This window comes from Camellia sinensis, chromosome 9 (genome assembly GCF_055761805.1).
Source record: "Camellia sinensis isolate YWXY chromosome 9, ASM5576180v1, whole genome shotgun sequence".
NCBI lineage: Eukaryota > Viridiplantae > Streptophyta > Magnoliopsida > Ericales > Theaceae > Camellia > Camellia sinensis.
In genome coordinates, this window is record NC_138969.1 from 84379014 (window position 1) to 84402469 (window position 23456).

The 23456-nt window shown below is 35.8% G+C and overlaps 1 pseudogene; it reads right to left on the reverse strand.

Moving 5' to 3' along the window:
- Positions 1-11957: 11957 nt before the first annotated feature.
- On the reverse strand, positions 11958-12668 carry LOC145799591 (mannose-6-phosphate isomerase 1 pseudogene; annotated as a pseudogene).
- Between the last annotated feature and the right edge of the window lie 10788 nt (positions 12669-23456).

The window sequence follows — 23456 nt, forward strand, 5'->3', positions numbered from 1 at the left end:
CATACAGAAAGACTTGTTGAGGTAGAGCAAGTGGATGATGTTCATTGAGGACTATGACTTCGAGTTACATTATCACTCGGGAAAGGCCAATGTAGTGGCTAATACTTTGAGTAGAAAGTTCGTGAGTACTGTGGCGAGTATTGGCATCTGCGAATGGGAGATATTAGGTGTTATCGGTGAGTTTGACTTGCATTATCTTTGGTGAGTCTGTTGAGTTGGCTACCTTATTTGCCATTGTTGCACAACCTACCTTGGTTAGTCAGGTTATTGAGGCTCAACGTAATGATCGTGAGATGAAGACTATTTAAGGGAATATCTCTAGTGGGAAGGTAGAGAAGGGTTTGTATGTTTATTTTGACTCGAGTGTGAGATACCTAGACTGTCTGTTTGTGCCAGAATCTTGTAGAGAAGAGGTACTTCAAGAGTTCCATCATTCACGCCTTACGGTACATCCGGAAGGCATAGAGATGTCCTACAATCTTTGCTGCCAGTTTTGGTGGAAGGAGATGAACAAAGATATGGTTTTTGTTTGTTTCGAGCCGGCTCACTTGCCAACAAGTGAAGGCCAAACACCAATATAGCCGAGTGGAAGTAGGAGCATGTCATGATGGACTTTGTTATGGGTCTTTCAAGAACTCAACGTGGTAATGATGCCATGTGGGTAGTTATCGATTGGTTAACCAAATCTGCACATTTCACTCCTATGCTTTTGAGTGACTCGGTAGATTATTTGGCTGAGTTGTATGTTAAAGACATAGTTCGACTTCACATGGTCCCGGTGACTATTGTCCTGGATAGGGATCCACATTTCATTGCTCGATTGTGGCAGAGCTTACAGGGTGCCTCGGGCACTAAGTTGACCCTCAAGCCAATGAACAGTCTGAGTGCACTATTCAAATTTTTGAGGTCGCGCTTCGGGCTTGTGTCCTTGACTTTAAAGGGTCTTGGGAGAGACACTTACCTTTGGTAAAGTTTGCTTATGATAATAACTTTTAGGCGAGTATTAGAATGACAGCTTTTGAGGCCTAGTATAGCTGACCATGTGGATCGCCTATTTGTTGGGCCGAGGTAGGTGATGCACTTATGTTGGGTTCAGAGTTAGTCCAAGAGACGACGAAGAATGTTGCACTAAAGCAAAAGGAAGTCGGTGACCGGCAACCTCTATCTCACAACCGTGACATCCCCCGTCCAAGACAACTTTACCTCCAACTAGTGACTCTACCTTGAGCGGAGACACTAACTGAGCCACTTCTAACCCCAAACTGATGCAAATGCAGACGAAATGAAGGAATGAGATGCACCAATATCAATCAACACATTGGCAATAGAATTGAACAACAAGAAGTTACCTCTCACAATGGAAGACGCTGGTAACTGATCTGGTGTGGTAACATTATACACACTTCCTGTGGGTTTCTACTTTACTTGCTCACCCCTTGGAACATAGGTATGATACACTGATTGAGCCAAAGAGACTCCCTGATTGGCCCTCGAGGCTTGCGCTAAATGGGTAGGCTGATGGCTCTGTGTTTGTCTCGAACTAGATGCACCAAAGGTGCCACCCACTTGAGGGAAAAACCTCCTTAAGTGCCCCGACGGCTCACATTGATAATAGGTAGGCAGCTACCCTCTCCCCTGACTCTGGCTCTAAGAATGAGCTGAAGACGGTGCAGACTGTTGCCCTCCTCCTCTCTGCGGGCAAACTGAAGACTTATGGCCTAGTCGACTACACTTAAAACAAGTGATCCCACCCTGACTACCTCTCCTTGAACCAGAACTTGGTATAGGAAAAGTGGATCTGAACTGTGCTACCTAGGACTGCTGTGGGGGTGGAACTCCTTTGCCATTTGTTGTCTCGTACGTTCTCTTGAACTTCATGATTTCTCTGCTTAGAGCCCCTCATCCACTCTTCCTTAGATTGGATCACGGTCTCTAGGTGAGCCGTCGCCGTCACAAGCCGACCGTAATTCCTAAGCATAGACCCGAGCACCTTGAAAAGGAGCCCAGTTTTCAATCTCTTCTCAAACTCGATGTAACAACGTTCCTCTGTCGCCACAAGTTCTGGTGCAAATCATCTAGAAAGGCTAGTAAAAACAGTCTCAAACTCGGCTACAGGTGTGTTCAGCTGCTTGAACTTCAGGAACTGGTCTCTCAACTTCTCCCTGACAGTGAGAGGCAAAAACTTGTCCTGGAAGGCGATGACAAAGGCCTCCCAAGTCACCCCAATGCGCCTTCGTGCATACTTCCACCATTGACCCACATCTCCCTTCAGCTGGAAAGATGCCAAGGTTATCATTAACCAGTCCTCCTTGATGCCAAGTATCTTGAACGTGTTCATCATTTGCTCAAGCCACTGATTCACCTTCAGTGGCTCTTTTGGATCTCCCAAAAACTCATTCGGATTCGATTAGAAAAACTCTCTTTTCATAAAAGACGGCCCCATCTCAACAATATAGGTCTGGACTTGATTTTCAGCCCTGAGACTGTCCATGGATTCCCACAAAGCTCTAGCCATTTCATGAGCCAAAGCGCCCATGGCTTGCTGACCTGCTAGCTCAACCACGTTGGCCTGACCAACTCCCTCCTCTTGCGTCAGAATATCATCCAGTAACAACGCCTCCTGCTGCCTAGGCCTACCATGCCTACCACCACCACGTCCATATCCTGATATCCTAATAAAGGCAACAGAAAAGATTAGCACATTTACAAATGTGTTGAAGCTAATTCACTCACATTATAATATGGTGGACAACAAATAATTCACTCCACATAAGTACCTGATCACATTGACACATACTAACTTCCTTTCTAGTTAATGATCATCCTTCCACATTGCCAGAGTTCCAGTTAGAAATAATAACGATCAAGTGCTCTTCTAACGGGATTTGTAGAAACTCGTAAATCCAATCAATATCCTAGAAATTAAGTTCCATACTCATTTAGTCACATGAGCATGTTATCAAATAGCATACAAGTCTACTTCTAATATCATCTAGCGAGATAACCCATTGTGGTAACAACCACATCCCATGATCCCAAAGTATTTAAACCCGGTAGCTCTGATACCAAGTCATAACGCTCCGAAATAATAAGAATAACCCACATCTTAATATCCGTAGAATTGATCAATAACATCATATTTACTATTCCATTTATAATCCTTGATCATACAAAAAATGACATGCGTATATACATTCTTAAATCCTAAATCTTGAATCTATAGCATATGGCATGGGTACATGAATTAAAATAAAAGTAAAATCAAATAATTATATGCCTTAATGGCTACATCTTTCCAAGTCAATGCTTTGAGTACATCAAAATGAGTTCAACTTAATACAATCAAAGCCCAAGACTTGTACAAAAATAATTACATCTAATAAACAAAAAAGAAGCTCTTTGCTCCAAGTCTTCCCAAGCTATGTCCTTGGTGGAGGCATATCATCAACACCTAAAAGTTGTTTTCCATATAGGGTGAGCCAAAGCCCAGTAAAGATACTTTAACACAATATATGAATCTTAATGAAGTCATAAGGTGAATGCATATGCATGCCATTTGTCAAATGTTCACATTTCCATCTCAAAACAATGTAATGCCAGATTATATATCAATTCATGAAAAATAACATTTTCTATTAGAAAACAGGACATTGGATACAAAAATTGGGAATCTCAAGGTACATATCTGCCGGTAGGCTATACAAGCACTACCAAAGCCATTTTACCGGTATTAATAAGAAGGATCGGCACCTAACTGCGTTGGTTTTTAGACTTTCACCAAGGACATATAAGCCAATATAATAACCACAATCACACCCCTTAACCAGATTCACCAAGGTATTCATCTCTTTTTTTCAAAACAATACATTTTTAATGTGAAAGTATGTAATAATGCTCAATGCAAGATGTATGAGTAATTAGTTTCAAGTCATCTAATTCTCATATAATTTATACAACAATCAAAGCTATCCTCCACCGATAGTTCAAAAAAAATATTTCTATTCAACAAATAATTTTCAACAAAAGATATAATCTTATCTTTTTCAAAATGGGAGTGATATTATGTATCCAACTCCACTATCATCATCAACATACACATTCATTCCATTTTCTTTCACAAGTCAAATATCCATGATTTTAGAACAAAACCCCTTTAGTTTCAAAATAAATTTTAAGTAAGAAATCCACTATTTTAATATATCTCAACCAAAAATACATCCCCACAACCTTCCTGAAGAACCCATTTAGAAGCCCCTCTTTTACATTTTAAAATCAAACCCTAGGTTTAACCCAAAATTCCCAAATTACTAGATTATTTCTATTAACAAAAAACTAAGGTAAAAATCATACTAAAGTTTGAAGAAATCCCCACCTCAAGAATAGAAGACGAGAGAGCAAGAGTTGAAGTTAGGCAAAGTTGAAAACGATATCCTCTCCGATTAAATTGAAGCTCTCAACGTGCTCTACCTTTTTCTCTAAAGGACTAGGGTGAAGAAATCAATAGATTGGGAGTATTTGGGGCTTGAATGTAAGAAATAGAGAGAGTGTGTGTGAAGAACTAGGGTTTTGGAATGTTTTACAGAGAGAGAAAGTAAAAAGTGATTCAGAAAACCCTTATCCCGAATTGATATACGTGTAGATGGCTCGAGTGTCCAAAACACCAATCCGAGCATCGGACAGAAAAAGTGACACGGCTCGAGCAACCAAAAACACGGCTCGAGCACACAATGACCCCCAACCAGAAACTCAGACCTACAAAATATTGCTCGAGCGCGAGCGCAAGAAATTCCACTTGAGCGAAGATACTCCACTTCCAGAAGTCTTGTAGACTGTAAAAGACCGCTCAAGAGCAAGAAAGACCGCTTGAGCGAACAAGAAAAAATTTGGACAACAACTCTTCGAAAATCTAACCCCCGACTTGTTCTAAACGCAACAATAACTCCAAAACAACCAAACTCAACTAGCAACAAGATGAAAATAAAATTAGCAATAGTTAAGGATATGGATTCCCGGATTCAAAAGTAAAAAGTGGGTCGGGTCTAGACTGGAATTGTTATAATTTTTTATTTTTTTTAAAAACCAAAGTAACTACTTTTATTTGGTCCTCCTTAAAAGAAATAGTTTCCCTTGGGCAAGAAAACTAATATCAAGGCCGTTTTTGATACGATTCATTTTAACCACTAGAAAAAACCTACCATCAACCTAGCAAAATTAAAAGGTTGGGACAATGTCTCTTAAGCATTATTCTGAAATCCAAAGGCGTGAATAACATCACGAGTATATATTGGATTTTTATGAATGGGGTGCTAAAGCACCGATGAGAAAATTAATAGAAAGTCCAAGTTGTGGAGTACTAAGGTATGTCCAAGTCTCTAATCTTGCGTTTGGTTGAACAATTATATATTTTTTATGATTGTTCAAGATGTACACTTTTGTTTGAAAAAAAAAAAAAATTATGTATGTATTATTTGTGCAATAAAATTTCTGACTTTCAGATTTTACAAACAAATCAAAGAAAAATGTTTGACTTATAGATTTTACAAACAGTCAAAGAAAAATGGTCGCACTCGGTTTTGAAATCAAAAAATTGAGAGAGAAACTCTGAACCATTGTTATGAAATTGTAAAAATGGGAACAATGTCTTTCAAGCGAAAAAAGGGATGATGTTGGATAAACAGTTTGTAACAAATAAACACTGCTGGATTTACAAAAGACGGATACCATACTATAATAATTAAAAGAAAAAATTAGAAAAGAAAATAGATCACAAACAAAATACAAAAAGAGACAAAAAGTGTTGCTTTTACATGTGATGTCGAATTATATTTTAGAAACAAAGGCATTTTGATATGTATAATCATGAATGAAGGCGAATATAAAAGATCATATTCCAAACCATCATAAGCAAACTTCATGAATTCCCCTAAACATATAAATTAAGGATTTTCCTAAAGAACAACTACAAAAAGTGCATGCTATGGATTGTTTGGATTTAACTAACTAGCTCTAACTTAGTTAGGCCACCATGACTTTTTTAAGGGCTTAATCCCAAGAGGGAGTCATGGGTTCAACTCTCCCTAAGGGGGAGTTGAATTAGGACGCAATCACTTGGTGTTTTGCAAGGGTGGGAAGACTAACTCTCATAGGTGTTTATCTAATAACTAACAACTGACTTTTGTCGATTAAAAAAAAATAAAAATAAATCCGCAGTTTCTGCCTATATATTGTGATTTCATTTTTCTATTTTTATTTTTCTAAAGGCAGAAAAATATTTTTTTGATTTTTTTTATTAAATTTTGATTTGAAGATTTTTATTTATTTATTTATTTAAATAACCAACTTATTAGGAGATATCAAAATGTGATTTTTGAATTTATAAAAATTGTTTTTACGGAAAACAGAAACTACATGAATGCCATTTTGGTACACATAATTATTTGGTACACATATTTATTAAAGATTTTCCTAAACAACAATTAGAAGAAGTGAATGCTCTGAATTGTTTGGATCTAACTAACTCTACTGTTTGTACTCATTTAGTTGTGATTTTATTTTTATTTTTATTTTTTAGTTTTTATTTGAAAACAAAATTGTATTTGGTGAAACAAATATATACTACATTTTTTAAACCTCTCTCTCTCTCTCTCTCTCTCTCTCTCTCTCTCTCTCTCTCTCTCTCTCTCTCTCTCTCTCTCTCTTATTTAAGAGATCAAACGTTATTAATGGTCCGAATTTATCCGCTTGCATATGTTGTCTTATTTCTCGTATATTTGTTTAGGTTTCTTTCTAATTTGGAGAGTTTATTTGTATTTATTATATGTGTGTTTTATTTTCATTACAATTGTAATTAATTAGGCATCATTGTAATAACATAAAAATAAATAAATAAAATTTAAAATTTGTTTAGGTTTCTATCCCATTAAAATCAATTAAGTCTGTTTAATATTTATAATTTTTATCATTTAAAATTTTAATTGAATAATAAAATCTTGGTTAAAAAAATTTAAACTAACAACATTCTTATTTAATGTTCACTAAATTTATAGTTACTTATGTATAAGTACCAAAGTGTACCATTATGACATAACAACCCCTAGCACAACCACCACTGCTACTACGCCTATCACTATCTCCACCGCCAATGTCATTGTCACCAAAGATAACGACATTATTTCACTTCCACCACCACATTTGCCTTTGGCATTACCACCACATTTCCACCACTACCAAATCACCACCAATAATTATTCTTGGACAAATTGTAACAATAGTCCCTGTACTTTGACCCTTGTGTAATTTTGGTCCCTATAATTTCAATTGGCTCGATTTTGATCCTGAGTTTATGATTTGGTTTCAATTTGATCCAATTGATTACAATTCTTAACATTTTTTATGGAAAATATGAATATAAGTGGCATGTGTCATATTTTTTTAGAGTAAAATTATAAATTTACTAACCTTGGTAAGTTAGCCTCAACCAATTCAATGATTATTTTCAGTAAAAAAACACTAATGATATTATCAATTGGACCAAATTGACACAAAATTTAAAATTAAGGGTCAATATTGTTTCAATTGAAAGTATAGGGACCAAAATGACACAACGGGCAAAATGTAGAGATTACCGGTATAATTTTCTCATTATTCTTTCTTAAAAATTCAAAATATATAAATATAAAATACAATATAATGTGATGCTAAAATTTTATTCATGTTCACTTAAAAGTGATTTTCTAAAATTTCTATATAAAAATATAAGGGTGAAGCATGAATAAATTCCAAAATGTAATGTTATGAATTGTTTAATCTTTCATTTTTTCTTATGAACCCAAATGTCTCATTAAAGTAGGTACACAAAAGGATAGTCACTTACATGTTTAAATTTAATTTTTGAGGGATAAAAGTGAGTTTCTCAAAATGTGAAATTACATATTTGGGTAATCTGCACTATAAATGTTATGGATTTTCCCTCATTCTAGAACAAATCCACATTACGAATAAGAATGTAGCATTCCAATGTAACACACTTAAAAACTCCTTAGTGTACTTTTTCCAAACATAATATCATAACACTCTGAACTTTTTCTAAACATAACACTTCAATATAACACACTGCAATGTAACACACAGAAAAATTTCTTAGTGTACTTTTCCTAAATGTAACACTCCAATCAATGTAATCTCAAATGTAACACTCCAATGTAACATACATAAAAACTCTATAAAACTACCTAGTGTACTTTTTCTGAACGTAATACTCACAGTTTAAAATTATACATTTACCCAAAGCTTATTAAGGAATTTTTTTACTCCTTTTGGAAAGGTTTGAAGAATTCCACATTTTTTTTGGAGTGCTATATTGGAATATTACGTTTGAAAAAAGTACATTAAGAAATTTTTTTGTGTGTTACATTGGAGTTTTACACTAAGGATTTTTCTTGGAATGTTGCATTGGAGTGTTACGTTTGAAAAAGAAAGTATAATAAGGAGTTTTTTTTTTCTTTTTTTTGTTGAAGTGTTACATTGGAATGTTACATTTGAGTGTTACTCTAGCTAGTTTTTCGTGCTCTTCGGAGGGGTTTAGTGTTCTCGAATACGATAGTGCTATAGTTCAGACTCCTGTGGTTTTGAATCTGGTTTCACAAGTGCAATGTGAAACAGAAAAACACAAAAGAGTCCAAATCCAACAAATCATTGGAAAATCGATTTACAATTAGAAATGTCAAAAATAGACTGCATTGTCAGATTTCAGAGTCACTACCTAAATCTTTTTGGGAAATTTATAAAACTCGTGACTTGTGTCAAAGGCCACTCGTCCGTCATCACTAAAGTGTCTCGGCTTGGGAACTGAGGTATGAGAGTGGAAGGTCATGAATTGAGTACCCCACTCACCCAATCAAAGATCGGCCTCTACTAATCATGACGTGATTTTTATATACAGTATATGCTCTTGTTCCGATTATTAATGCTCACTTACTATGTGAGGCACACAAGTATGGACTATTTCGCCTGCTATGGAATGCTTTGATTTTCATGTTTGTTTTGCAAAGACTTTTGGATATGTGCTACTCGAAAGATTCATCCCAACTTAAGCAAAATAGCATTCAGCTACCAGCATTTTCATATGTACAAAACAACCTTCACTTAAGCAAAAACGCTTTGATTTAATGCTAATTTTCATATGTACATTTATCAATTCATCCCAACTTAAGAAAAATAACCTTCATCCACCAGCATTCAAGATATATATCAAATAATCACTTAGCCTCATGGTAATATGCTTGTTATGGAAACACTAACATACATGCAATATGCTAAAACAAAAATGCTCACCTAGTACTCAATCGAGGCAAGCCAAAATAGAAGAAATAGTTAGAAAAATGCATACTCTAATATGCAAATGACTAATGCAACACATATAAAATGTAACTGCTAGGTTCAGTTTATTAACATGACATATGATTCAACTCAAAGAATGCAATAGCACACGTATTCAAGTAAGTAAGAAATGATAAAGTATGTAGTGATTCAAGACTCAATAGGTTCAATATAACGTCCGATTGAACCCCAACTAAATTTTATTATCTTTTGTGTCTTTTAGTCCAATTTTATTAGCCTATTTTACGTTACCTTTCCATTCCTTATTCATTTTGTTCAAAAGTGATCACTACGTCCACTAAGTGCAAAAGAGCGATAAAGAGAAGCGTCAAACAAAAAGTTGTGCTTAACATGAAAGAGATGTAATGCCTTGGTAATGAACCTCCGAGAGATTAAACCATTAAGCATGGAAAGTCTCTTTCTCATACCTTGAGCAACAAACTAGTGTTTTAGACAACTCTTAATCAAATAAAGAAAAGAAAGGAAGGAGGTTGAAGAGATGATTAGGCAAAGGTGATGATCACAAGTATGAGTATTTACATGGAAATTAAGTAAAAAAAGCTATCAACTCAAATGGGTTGGTGTCTAAAGCCTAAACCTCTAAATCCATGAGGACTTTACAACACCACAAGCATGGTATTCAAAGCATAAACTAAATAAACACATTAAAACAGCCCCAAAGCAAGAAAAAAAGTGCTAAAATTATTTTGAAAAAGCTAGAAAAAGTAAACAAAAATTGAAGGGAACAAAGCTAGTAAGCAAGCTTAAGAAAGGGTGGCTAACCCCTCCACTTTTAGGACCTTAAAATCACATCTTCTAGCCTTTGAAAACTCTAAAAATCAGTAGCTAAAAATAAAGAAACAAGTGGGAAACACAAGGATAAAAGCTATAGAATAAGGTTCAAGAAAGGGTAGTTAATCCCTCCACCTTTGGTAGCTGTTAAATCACAAGTTTTAGCCCACAAAACCAGCCCAAAACAGTGTGAAAAATAGCAAGAAAAAAATAGTACAAATAAGAGAGAAAATGGCAAAAGTTATACTTTTTGAGGAAATGATATTCTTTGGTTCACAAACTACAAGTTGATCACCTTTAAGAGCTAAAATTTTGGCTCAATAATCTCAGCAAGAAGCCTCAAAATTTTGGTTTAGGAAGTGTATGTATAATGTATGTATATTGCAAGATAAAGAGGGAGAGTGTTTGACAAGTTTTTGGCCTTTGGCAAATTTTTCTAATCTAAAACCATGAGGGATGGTCACCTATTTATAGAAAAATATGTTCCTCTGTCAGAAATATTTGTATTCTCCTAGCTGGTGCCAAGCATGCACATTGGGGGGGGGGGATAGCTGGTAGCAAATATTTGCTGGCCGGCCATGGAGAGGGACGGCCGGCCAATAAAATTGGCCTATTGGCCACCTTTTGGCCAGCAGGCCTCTGAGCGGTTGGACTAGAAAAAATTAGGTTTTGGTTCAAAGAGGGTGCAAGGTTTGGGCTCTGAAGCTTGAAAACAGAAGCCTTTTACTGAGGAAATTGAACGATTGTATAGCGTAACAATTCATCATTGAGTGTTCACCATGAGACGCCCAAGTCTTAAGAATGGTAAAAAATGTGGTGTCTGCAGTTACATATTAAAATTATACATTTACTCAAAGCTTACTAAAGAGCTTTTGTACTCCTTTTGAAATATTTGAAGAATCCCACATCCTTTTGGAATGTTTAAAGAATCCCATATTTCAAGTCATTATAAATAAAAAAGATTCTCATATAAAAATTTATCCCAAATTTGATTTTCATAGGTTGTGTATATTATCTTTCTAGCATAAAAGAAGGGGCGCGGGAAGAAGAGAAGAAAACATAATAGAAATAAGGATATAACTATAAATCTAATTTTTAAATAATATATTAAATCTACCTATCCAAAATAAATGAGACTAATTGGTCTATAAGAAAACTCTTGGGACTAATCGGATGACCGTTTTTCAAGATGAGATTTATAGGTAAATTATCCAAAATATAAATTAAAAATATAAGCATTTACAATTTATAATATACATATATGTATATATATCAGAATATGATTAAAACCATAAAGGAAAATGAACTAATCATATAGAAATAGTCATTTCGTAATTTTTATTGGATACAACAAGGATAACAAGCTCAATGCAAGTTGACAACACTTGACAACACAATAACAATGATTATCATAAATTTAGTTACCTATTTTTAGTTTCAACTAAGCTTCATTTTTTTTTTTATAAATTTATTTCTTGTGAGATGTAGATTTCTAAACCACATGCCTGGTACTACTTTGGGCTTGCAAAATATTTTGTTAGTAAGATGAGAAAGATAGGCAGAGATAGACACTACAACAAAAAAGGGTTTTTACGGCGCCCATAGTCACAGACTGGGTGAACTGCACACACCTTAGAATCAAGTATCCAATAAGAAGAAAGGTGAAATCCCATTCATTTCAAGATGATGCCAAGTGAAAAAAAGAATAACAAATATGTGTAGTATAACACTCACCAAGAGATTACATTCATCCATCAGGGATTCCTAAAGAATTACATCTAATACTTCTAAACAAGCTGTTCAGATTTCTTGCAAACGGAATCACAAAACATTTTGGAATAACTAGTTTGAATTCTCTAAACCATAAATCAAAATTTATTCAGATCAAAACTCCAACTTAACCTCAATTAAATAATCAATAGTCATTCACAATCAAACAAGTTACAAATAATGGTTAAGCGCGTTACCTTGAGACTAATAAACCCACAGAGGGCCTTGAATTCTGTTAGTGCCAAAGCCATTTCAAGCTTATGATTATCATCCTTGAAGACATTAGGCAGAGTCTTGTACAGAAACCTAGCAAATTCCTTATCAAGATGGGCCTATATCGACAATGCCTTTGAAACTGAAAGTACCTAACACATTCAAAATCATCAAAAATCTATTCAATCACTTTAATACACAAACCATGAAATTCATAATCAAAGAAATTCCTTGAACAAGAAAGGAAGAGTGACGCCCCATTTTTGGATAACCTTATCGCCAAGAACACCAGGGACTTTGGCAATCCACAAGTTCAAACTCAAACCCACACAATCTGAACCAATCAACACTCTATTATTGAAGCTTTGGAGGATGAAGGAGGGTTCGAACTCGTGAGTGCCCATCCAGAACTCAGCATAAGGCTTGGCTTCGTCGACGTCGACCCCAGAATTCAGAGAGAACAGCCTTACAACATGCAATTGGCGGCCGAATCGACCCCAATCGTAGTCCTGCATCGAACATTTCAGTCTCTACGCCCTCCTCCTTTGACTCGCCGAACCATTAGCCTCCATCTATGTCATACAAGAAAAACCCCTTCCGTAGTGCTAAAAGAAATCCCTTCTGTAAATTATGACTGTACCATCGTCTTCAACGAGATAATGAAACCCTAGAAATTTAGGAATTTCTAGAGAAATGGCAGAGCTTCTCACACTAACCCATTTGAGAGGGTGAATTGTGATCTGGAGTTGGGCCGAGGTAACGGCCGAGCAAGTTGAGGGCCCAACGGTGCATAGGTGCGAGACGATCGACTTTTTGCCCAAAGTGGGCTGCCAGAATTTGGGCCGGGCAGAGTACGGGCTGAGTGTCACCCCGGACCGGACAGAAACTGCTCGGTAAGGCAGTGCTCGGTCGGACCAGGGTGCCCGGTCCGAAGATGGCCAAAGCCGGATTGACCGAGTGACCGGCGGCCAGGAAGGCATGGACAACCGAGGAAGTTGAGTGGCCGGTGCCCGGAAAGGCGTGGTCAGCCGAGGAGACTGTATGGTCGGCAGGAAGGCCGATCAAAGTAAGTATCCGGGCTAGGCTCGGCCGGGATGCCGCTTAGCCCGGTCCTCCGTTTGTTTATCCGGTTAGGCGCTTAAGGTATGAAGCATGGTACGACCGAGGTAGGGCAGCTCGGCTGCCGAGCTCCAGCTGTGCTGACAGGCAGTTGAGAGCAGGTGATGAATGGCATGGTTTATGCTGACAGATGGGATAGCAGAGCCACGTGTCAGGAGATGACAGGGAGTGGATTTGGGGCTCAGAAGGTATATAAGCATGTCTGCGCCCCCCATACGCGACGGACGAACACTCTGTAAGGAATTTCTTACACTCAAACACTCTCTCCCTTCTCTCTATTCCCTCTAAGGTGTGTGCTAATTTGACCGTCGGAGGGTGTTTCCGGCCACACACCGCCGGGTAGCTCACCGTTATTTGCTCGCAGGTGATCGGATATCGACGGAGCTCGGAAGAAAGGAATACGGGCACGCCGGAATATTTGCTCCCCGTACACCATTATAACCGAATAGTTTTTTCCACTTTTAAAAATTACTTTTTTCTTTGGTTTATCAATTAAAAAAATTAAAAACTTGGTTGCCCTCCTCTCAGTTGATGTATATGTTATTTTTTTAATACATATTTCTTTTTTTGGTGAATTAGTGCCAGAAAATTTCATTTTGGCATTTTTTTTTTTGAACATACAATTCACGACATGCATTTTGTGTCGTATAAAGGCAATACTTTTAACGACAGGTGATGTGTGCGTCATAAAAAGTGTAACACTTTTAACAGCGGACGTTATGTGTGTTGTGAAAAGTGCAATACTTTTCACGGCTGCCGTATGTGTGTCGTGTATAGTTGATGTATTAACGACATGTCATATGCATGTCATAGAAAGTTTTATTATTTACTGCAAACATTGCAAGTCATAAAAAAATCATCATTACTACCATTCACGGCCTATGCAATAGACACGTCGTGGTTGGAAAATTATTTACGACGTGCAAAAAAAAGCAAGTTGTAAAAGTGAGAAACCACGACGTGCATTTATTATATGTCGTTGATGTGGTGCTATAAAAAATCAGTTTTGTTGTAGTGGTGTGTATCAAAGCATTACTCAAAATATTTCTCAGAGGATATGAATGCACTATTCAACACGTTTGGAAAGAATAAAACTTATGTGTGGATACTGTTGGAACAATCTTCTGTGTACAATAAATAAATTGAAACAAAATCAAACAAATAAAATAAATAACGTATCGAATTTATTTTATCGAACCTAATTAATAAATAAAAGATCAAGTCGAGTGTGAGACACTCTGTCCTTAAGACAGATTTGCCCCGCTATGGTACTTACGGACATGTGGCGTTTATCTCCCAGGATACAATGATTTTCACAAATTGTAGTAGCACTCCAAACAATTTGTTCGGTGAATTAGAACCTGTGTTCTATACTCTCTTTAATTTTCCAAAAAAACTAGTATGGAGAAGATATCATGCAAGAGAGCAAAACTAGAAGGAAAATCAAGAATTTCGGATGTACAAAATGCTGTAACAGATCTGGTTTATATAGACCCGAACAGGTGTGAAAAACAAACTTAACAGGTGGGTTTTTGAATGAACAGGTACTGTTTGAATTTCAATAGATCTGCTGGATAGTTTGATCTGTTTGAACTATACAGATTCAAATTTGTGTAACTGCAGCAGTTTTTGGCAGTTTAATAACTGTAAAAACAGTTGAATCTATTAGGAAATTTCAAATTGAAGGAGATAAAAATGAATAGAAAATTAATTCAATTTTTGGCACAAAATTTGAATTTGATTTCATGAAAAATTCAAATAAATTTTGTCCCAAAAATTAATATAAGAACTGACCCGACCCACAACTCACACCTCTACCTAGCACGGCTCGGCTCGGCTGGTTGGACGGACGGCAGCGGTGTGCGCGCATGTGTGGTGGTTTGGGCTAAGGTTCACTTTGTCTATAATTCCTCCCTCCTACAAACTTAGGGTGCCCTATGGAGCCCAACCCAAGTTAGTACACCAAGAGCTTATATACCCACAAAAGCTCTCTTAAAGTTTCAATATGGGACAACCCATGTCAAGGAAACCCACATTTACTTCTTTAATTATCTATTCCACCAACCCGAAAACGACGTCAAGTTCCCATTCACTCATTAATGGTTTTAACGAACCATGTTTACCGTGTGACTTGTCATGCGGCAAGGAACACGTCACCTCTTCGGACTCACCCCAAAAGACGTTTGGGGCCCTGTCTATTTTGGGCTCAAAGAAGGCCCAAAATAAGCCTATAAAAACCAATTTTCCAACAATCCCCCACATGAATGGAATTTGACAGAGAGAAAATGCAACAACATGATCTAATTTCAGAGAGTACAGAATTTGAAAATATTTTGCAAAGGATAGGTAGCTTTTGGCTTTGAACCTTTCCTTGTGAGACATTATCGGATTTACCATCTAACCAGTGAACATGATGTCTTGAACTGTTCAGCAGTTTGTGTAAACCAAGTCAATAGGACTCACACAGTATATTACCAGACACAGTTTAGTTCTCACTATTGTGGTCATTTTGGCCTTGAACAACCTAGTGTTTCATGAGTGCTTTAGAGAATTGTAGCCCTTCACAAATCTCATAGAATTGGCCCAGTTCACACTCACATAGGTGATTCTTAGGAAGAGTATCCTGCCATACTTCACTAGGTTTACCTAGATATAAGAATCATTAAAAGTATTACTTAACCTAAAACGCTGCAGACATCACTATTTTATCATAGAAATGGGTAGGAGTTGGACTGCCCAATGATCCTTCCGAGTAATACACAACTTGGTTGTCCCTTTGAACCTGGATCTTGGGATCTCCAGTCAACTAGGTTGGGTTGCCGTTGTGGTAACTCTTATTTAATAGGCTTAAGTCTCATTCCCCTCGATGAATTCTCAACTAACTCTCTTGTTAACCCTTTGGTTAGTGGATCCGCTATGTTGTCTTTAGACTTCACATATTCAATGGAAATAATTCCATTAGAGAGTAGTTGTCTCACGGTGTTATGTCGACGACGAATATATCGTGGCTTACCGTTATACATATGACTTCGTGCTCTACCTATTGCTGATTGACTATCACAATGTATGCATATAGCAGGCATCGGTTTTGGCCATATTGGAATATTTTCAGGGAAGTGGCGAAGCCATTCTGTTTCTTCCCCAGCTTTATCTAAAGCTATTAATTATGATTCCATAGTAGACCTAGCTATGCAAGTCTATTTGGAAGATTTCCAAGATACAGCCTCACTACCACGAGTAAAGACATACCCACTGGTGGATTTTGAGTCTCTAGTATTCGATATCCAGTTTGCATCGTAGTATCCTTCAAGTACTTCTAGATATCTAGCATAATTCAGCCTAATGTTATGAGTAAATCGGAGATATCTTAGAACCCTTATAATTGCTTTCCAGTGTTCTACTCCCGGATTACTTGTATATCTACTTCATTTACTTACTGCATAAGCTATATCTGGGTGTGTGCAGTTCATCAAGTACATTAAGCTTCCAATAATTTGAGCATACTCTAATTGAGAAATACTTTCCTGTACATTCTTAGAATGAAACAAATTAACATCCACAGGTGTTCTTACAAGATGATCACCTCTTTGCTGAATTTGTCAAGTATTTTCTCAATGTAATGAGGTTGTGACAAAGCATAACCTTCTGATGTTTTGGTAATTTTCATACCAAGAATTACATTAGCAATGCCCATGTCCGTCATGTCAAAATATTTATTCAACATTTTCTGCATAGTTTTAATCATGTCATTATTACTACCTATGATGAGCATATCATCCATATAAAGACATACAATAACATAACCTTCGTCTGTGTTTTTAATATAAACACATTTGTCACAATCATTAATTTTCAATCCATTTGACATCATTGCCTTGTCAAATTTTTCATGGCATTGCTTTGGTGCTTGTTTTAAACCATATAATGATTTAACCAATTTACACGCTTTCTTTTCTTTTCTTGGAATAAAAAATCCTTTTGGTTGTTCTATGTAAATTTCTTCATCTAATCACTATTTAAGAAAGCAGTTTTCATATCCATTTGATGAATTTCTAGATTATACAAAGATGCAATAGCAATTTGCATTTTAATGGATGTTATTCTAGTAACTGGTGAGTATGTGTCAAACTAATCAAGACTTTCTTTTTGTCTATACCCTTTGACCATAAGTCTTGCCTTGTATTTGTCAATTGATCCATCCGCTTTAATTTTTCTTTTGAAAATCCACTTGTACCCAAGAGGTTTACAACTTGGTGGGAAATCCACTAATTCCCAAGTGTGATTTTGTAAGATGGATTCAACGTCACTATTGACAGCTTCTTTCCATAATGGAGCTTCAGGACTAGACATAGCTTCTTTAAAAGTTAAAGACTCATTTTCTAACAAAAATGCTAGGCCAAAAGATTTTGAGGTTCTAGCACGTTTACTACGCCTAGGTTCCTCTTCCTCATCTTGATCTATCTCTTGCTCTTGATCTTGTCCTTGATCATTACTAGTAATAGCATCAAAAGATCTTTTCTTATTACTAGTCTCTTGTCCAATCTTATTCGGAAACACAAGTTTAAAGAAAGATGCATTCCAAGATTCAATAATAGTATTTATATGTATTTCAGAATGTTCTGATTTATGAATCAAAAATCGATATGCACTACTATTTTTGGCATAACCAATGAAAATGCAATCAACAGTTTTAGGACATATTTTAGTCTTTTTAGGACTAGTAATAGCCACTTTAGCCAAACACCGTCACACTTTTAAGTATTTGTAGGATGGTACTCTCCTATGCCACAATTTATAAGGTGTTTGATTCACTTTCTTTCGGGGTACTTTATTAAGTATATAATTAACATAAAGTATTGCTTCCCCCTACAAGTTTTGAGGTAATCCAGAACTTATTAACATGACATTCATTATTTCTTTTAAAGTCCTATTTTTTCTTTCAACAATTCCATTTTGCTGAGGTGAGTAAGGAGCGGTAGTTTGATGAATTATTCCATGTTCTTTACAAAACTCACCAAAAGGTGATTCATATTCACCACCTTTATCACTTCTAAGTTTCTTAATTTTCTTACCAAGTTGATTTTCAACTTCATTCATATATTGAATAAAAGTTTCCAAAGCTTCATCCTTGGTTCGATTTAAATAAACATAACTATAGCTAGTATAGTCATCTATAAAAGTGATAAAATACTTTTTCCCATCTCTAGTTTGAATTAATTTAAAATCACAAATGTCACTATGAATTAATTCAAGTGGTTCCGTACTTCTTTCAATTGAATGAAAAGAAATTTTGGATAATTTTGCCTCAACGCAAAATTCACATTAATTTTACATTTATGATTTAAATCAATGTCAAATTTAGATAAACATTCTATATTAATTAATCTATGCAAAGATCCATAATTAACATGTCCAAGTCTACCATGCCATAAATTTGAAGACTCAAGCAAGTAAGAAGAAGATGTATTTTTATTAATAACAGATGGTACAACAGTCATTACATTCATTTTGAAAAGGTCATCAGACATGTAACATTTTCTTACATACATCCCGTTTTTGGTAAGTACAAATTTTTCACTTTGAAAAACTAGCCTAAACCCATTTTTACTCAACAAAGATCCGGAAACAAGGTTCTTGCGAATGTGTGGTACACGCAGCACATTGTTGAGAGTAAGTTCCTTTCCAGATGTCATCTTCAGAATAATCTTTCATTGTCCTTCTACTTTGGAAGTTGACGAGTTGCCCACAAAAAGTCGTTCACCGTTGTCTATTGTAAAATAAGATGTGATCATCTTTTTGTCGACATAGATGTGGCGAGTAACACCAGTGTCCACCCACCATTCTTTAGGATTTCCGACAAGGTTTGCCTCTGAAACAACTGCAGAAAGATTTATGTCATATGCACCATTAGAAATATTGTCCACTTCGGTCATATGGGCTTGAGCAGACTTTTTGCTTGTTCTTCTTTCGCTTTTGCCTTTGCCTTTGCTACGGAAATCTTTGACCCGATGTCCCTCTTTGTCATAGATGTAATACTTGCCATTAAACTTGTACATTTTAGAGCCTTGTGATGAACTTTCTCCAGAAAGCTTTCGTTTCTTGGCTTTTAGAGCATGTTCCATCACATTTGCCTTAGACTCCATTGGATGCTTACCAGCCCGCTTTTCAGAATTGCGGTTGTCCTCTTCAATCCTCAAACGCACAATCAATTCTTCTAAAGACATTTCTTTGCGCTTGTGTTCGAGGTAGTTCTTGAATTCCTTCCAGTCTTGTGATAATTTCTCAATTGAGGCAGCAACTTGGAACGATTCACTAAGAGACATGCCTTCTGCGTGAATGTCATGTAGAATGTTGGAAATCTTGAGCTTGGCTGATCATAGTCTTAGAATCAACCATCACAAAGTCCAGGAATTTGCCAACCACAAATTTCTTTGAGCCGGCATTTTTTGTTTTGTACTTTTTCACCAAAGACTCCCAAAATTCCTTTGCTGCTTTGATAGGACTGTAGATGTCGTATAATGTGTTGTCAAGTCCGTTCAAGATAGAGTTCCGAAAAAGGAAATCAGCATGTTTCCAGGCATCGACCGCAGCAACCACTTGCCAGTCAGTTTTATCCTCGTTTAGAGTAGGAGCATTCTTACGGAGAAAACGAGCCAGGTTCAGAGTAATAAGATAGAAAAATATTTTCTGTTGCCATCTTTTAAAATCAGTTCCTGAGAACTTCTCTGGCTTCTCACCATGATTGACTGGCATAGTCACAACAGGAGGGGTTTAAGCAATTGCAGCCACCACACTAGTACTTGTTTGGGCATTAGTTTCAGTAGCCATGAATTCTAAATTATAAAACAAAATTAGAATTAGAATTTTATATTACACAGAAAATTTAAACCAAAGCCACAGAATTAAATTCCACTAAAAATAAAAGAAACAAGAATTGTAACTTTTACTTTCAATTAATTTGGAAATAAAATAAATTTTTATTTAACCAAATTAATTCCACACAAAAAATTAAATTTCTGTAACACTTCAATAATTAAAATACTGAAATAGAATTTTAATTAATGAACACTCAGAAATTGTTTCTGAAATCAAAATTAATTTCTAACAAACTTTCATAAATAAATATTCTGAATTGTTAATGACACCAGTATATTACTACTATTTGTTTTCCAACCAGAATATTATTTTGTAAAATCACAGAAAATAATTTCCGTAAGAAATAGAAAGAAAAAGGAAACAAATGAAAAATTTTGTAAACAAAATAATTCAAATTTGTCTTAAGATTGTTAGAACAATCTTCTGTGTATAATAAATAAATTGAAACAAAATCAAACAAATAAAATAAATAGCGTACCAAATTTATTTTATCGAACTGAATTAATAAATAAAAGATCAAGTCGAGTGTGAGATACTATGTCCTTAAGACAGATTCGCCCCGCTATGGTGCTTATAGACAAGTGGCGTCTATCTCCCAAGATACAATGATCTTCACAAATTGTAGTAGCACTCCAAACAATTTGTTCGGCGAACTAGAACCTGTGTTCTATACTCTCTTTAATTTTCCTAAAAATCTAATATGAAGAATATATCATACAAGAAAGCAAAACTAGAAGGAAAATCAAGAATTTTAGATGTACAAGATGCGGGAATAGATATGGTTTATATAGACACGAACAGGTGTGAAAAACAAACTGAACAGATAATGTTTGAATTTCAATAGATCTGCTGGACAGTTTGATCTGTACAGATTCAAATCTGTGTAACTGCAATAGTTTCTGGCAGTTTAATAACTATAAAAATAGTTGAATCTGTTAGGAAATTTAGGACTGAAGGAGATAAAAACGGCTCGGTTCGACACGTGTGTGGTGGTTTGGGCTAAGATTCACTTTGTCCATAACTCCTCCCTTCTACAAACTTAGGGTGCCCCTTGGGGCCCAACCCAAGTTAGTACACCAAGAGCTTATATACCCACAAAAGCTCTCTTAAAGTTTCAATGTGGGACAACCCATGTCCAGGAAACCCATATTTACTTCTTTAATTGTCCATTCCACAAACCTGAAAACGACGTCAACTTCCCATTCACTCATAAATGGTTTTGATGAACCATCTTCGCAGTGTGACTTGCCATGTGGCAAGGAACACGTCACCTCTTCGGACCCACCCCAAAAGACGTTTGGGGCCCTCTCTATTTTGGGCTCAAAGAAGGCCCAAAATAAGTCTATAAAAACCAAATTTTCCAGCAGACGCTTTGGCTAAATTGGGTGTAAGACAGCCTGAGGAAATGTTGGTGGTGAATGCAGTTGAAATTAGGAACTTGTTAGTTGCAAACATGATAAGACTCTCTAGTGAATGGGCTTAGCCCTTTGCTGTAGTTTTCTTTCTGATGTAACAAAATGTATATATATAAATTTGATCAATATATTTACCAAAAGTTATACAATTTTAAAATTTAAAAAAATAAAAAAACCCCCAAATTAAGAGTAGTTTCGTAAACGTGGTACACCTTATGCAATCACCTTAAAAGCAACTTAATGTATCATATGATTTACATTTTAATTTACGTTCATTTTAATAAACCTAAATAATATCACTTATTTAATTTTACTTTCATTTCAATAAACCTAAATAATGTCATCCAAGTGATGATTAATCATAACCATACCACAATATAAATAAATTCACTCAACCTATTCAAAGTTTGTTGAAAACTTGAGACTCACATCATGTAGCTTTACGAATATTCACACAATTATAGTTGAAACATACATAAATGATAGTTGGTCATATATTTACCACAAGCCATTCACATGGCCTCCAAATAATTCAGAGAGTTCAAACCCCACATTAGAGTAGTGAATGATAGTTAATCAAACACATGGGATAGACAATTCACATAGACTACAAACCATTCATACATAGTATGTATAACTTATATAATAGTATAGATGATAGCTTTAATCCATAAGAAAGTGTGAGGTAGTAAAGAGTTAATGTTTACCCCTGCATAATATCAATAAAACAAATAACAAAAGTGAATTGATTAACCTGTTATAGTAATTAAGAGTGGGAGGGAGTCATTCGCTGGCCGCCATGAGAAAACATAAGAGAGGTAAGGTAATGTGATTGTCACTATTGTGTTGAGAGAAATCGTATATATGAGAGATTTATGAAGTACGGGTACGGGTACGAGTACTGGTATTGATACGATATGGATATGTCGATGCGGTAAAATTCAGAAAAATTTGGGTATGAGTATGGCTTGGTACGTTTGTAAAAAAATATATATTTTTAATTTAGAGTAATGCAAAAATTAAATAAATAGTTTAATTTGTTAATGTCCAACGTACAATTAACATTTAATACCAAAAGTAAAGATATAAATCAAAATTAAATGTCAATATATTAAATAACTTAAAAATCATAGTTTAATTTTAAAATCATGCTAAGTATAAAACAAAAAAATAAAAAGAAGTCTTAGTGAAAGGAGTTTTATCTCTGTAGTAGAAGAAAATATTGTTTCAATTAAGATACGGTACAACTTGGGTATATACAAGGTACATCTAGGTATGCCAAAAATTAAGAGAAAAAAATTTAGATACGTGTTTCGTGTACCTGATACGTATATAGAAATACCATACGGGGTACCATGCACTGGTAAGAACCTGATACGGGTACAACATATTTTTCAAAGTATCTGTACGAGCACAAAATAATGTTCTCATATAATCCTGTTGATCAAGTCTGCGCTCCTCCAAATGTCGTCGCTTTACTCCCTGAAAACACAAACATGAGCTAGCTGGCGGGTGTGTGCCGGATACCTCTCCGATGCCTAAGTCAGCAAAATAGACAAATAGACAAAAGCTCTATGTATTCGGAAATCAAAGTTGTGTTACCTCTACATAGGTTATGTTGTGAGCTTTTATAGGTTCTGCATAGCATAATCCTAGTAGGATTCTTATTCCTCAAAGTAGAGTCCTCCTAGGGATCACACTCTTGAAAGATAATGCTTATCCTTCAACACCCCCCTCACTGCTTAAACCAAGTGAGATGGTTTTACCATGGTTGGATGACAGGATGACCGAGCTAACACTTACCCTTTGACATACTCAATTCGGTGATTCTGTACGCAGTGCCTAGCTCGGTTCCCGTCCAAGTACACATCGGTTCTAGTTGTTCGAAACGAG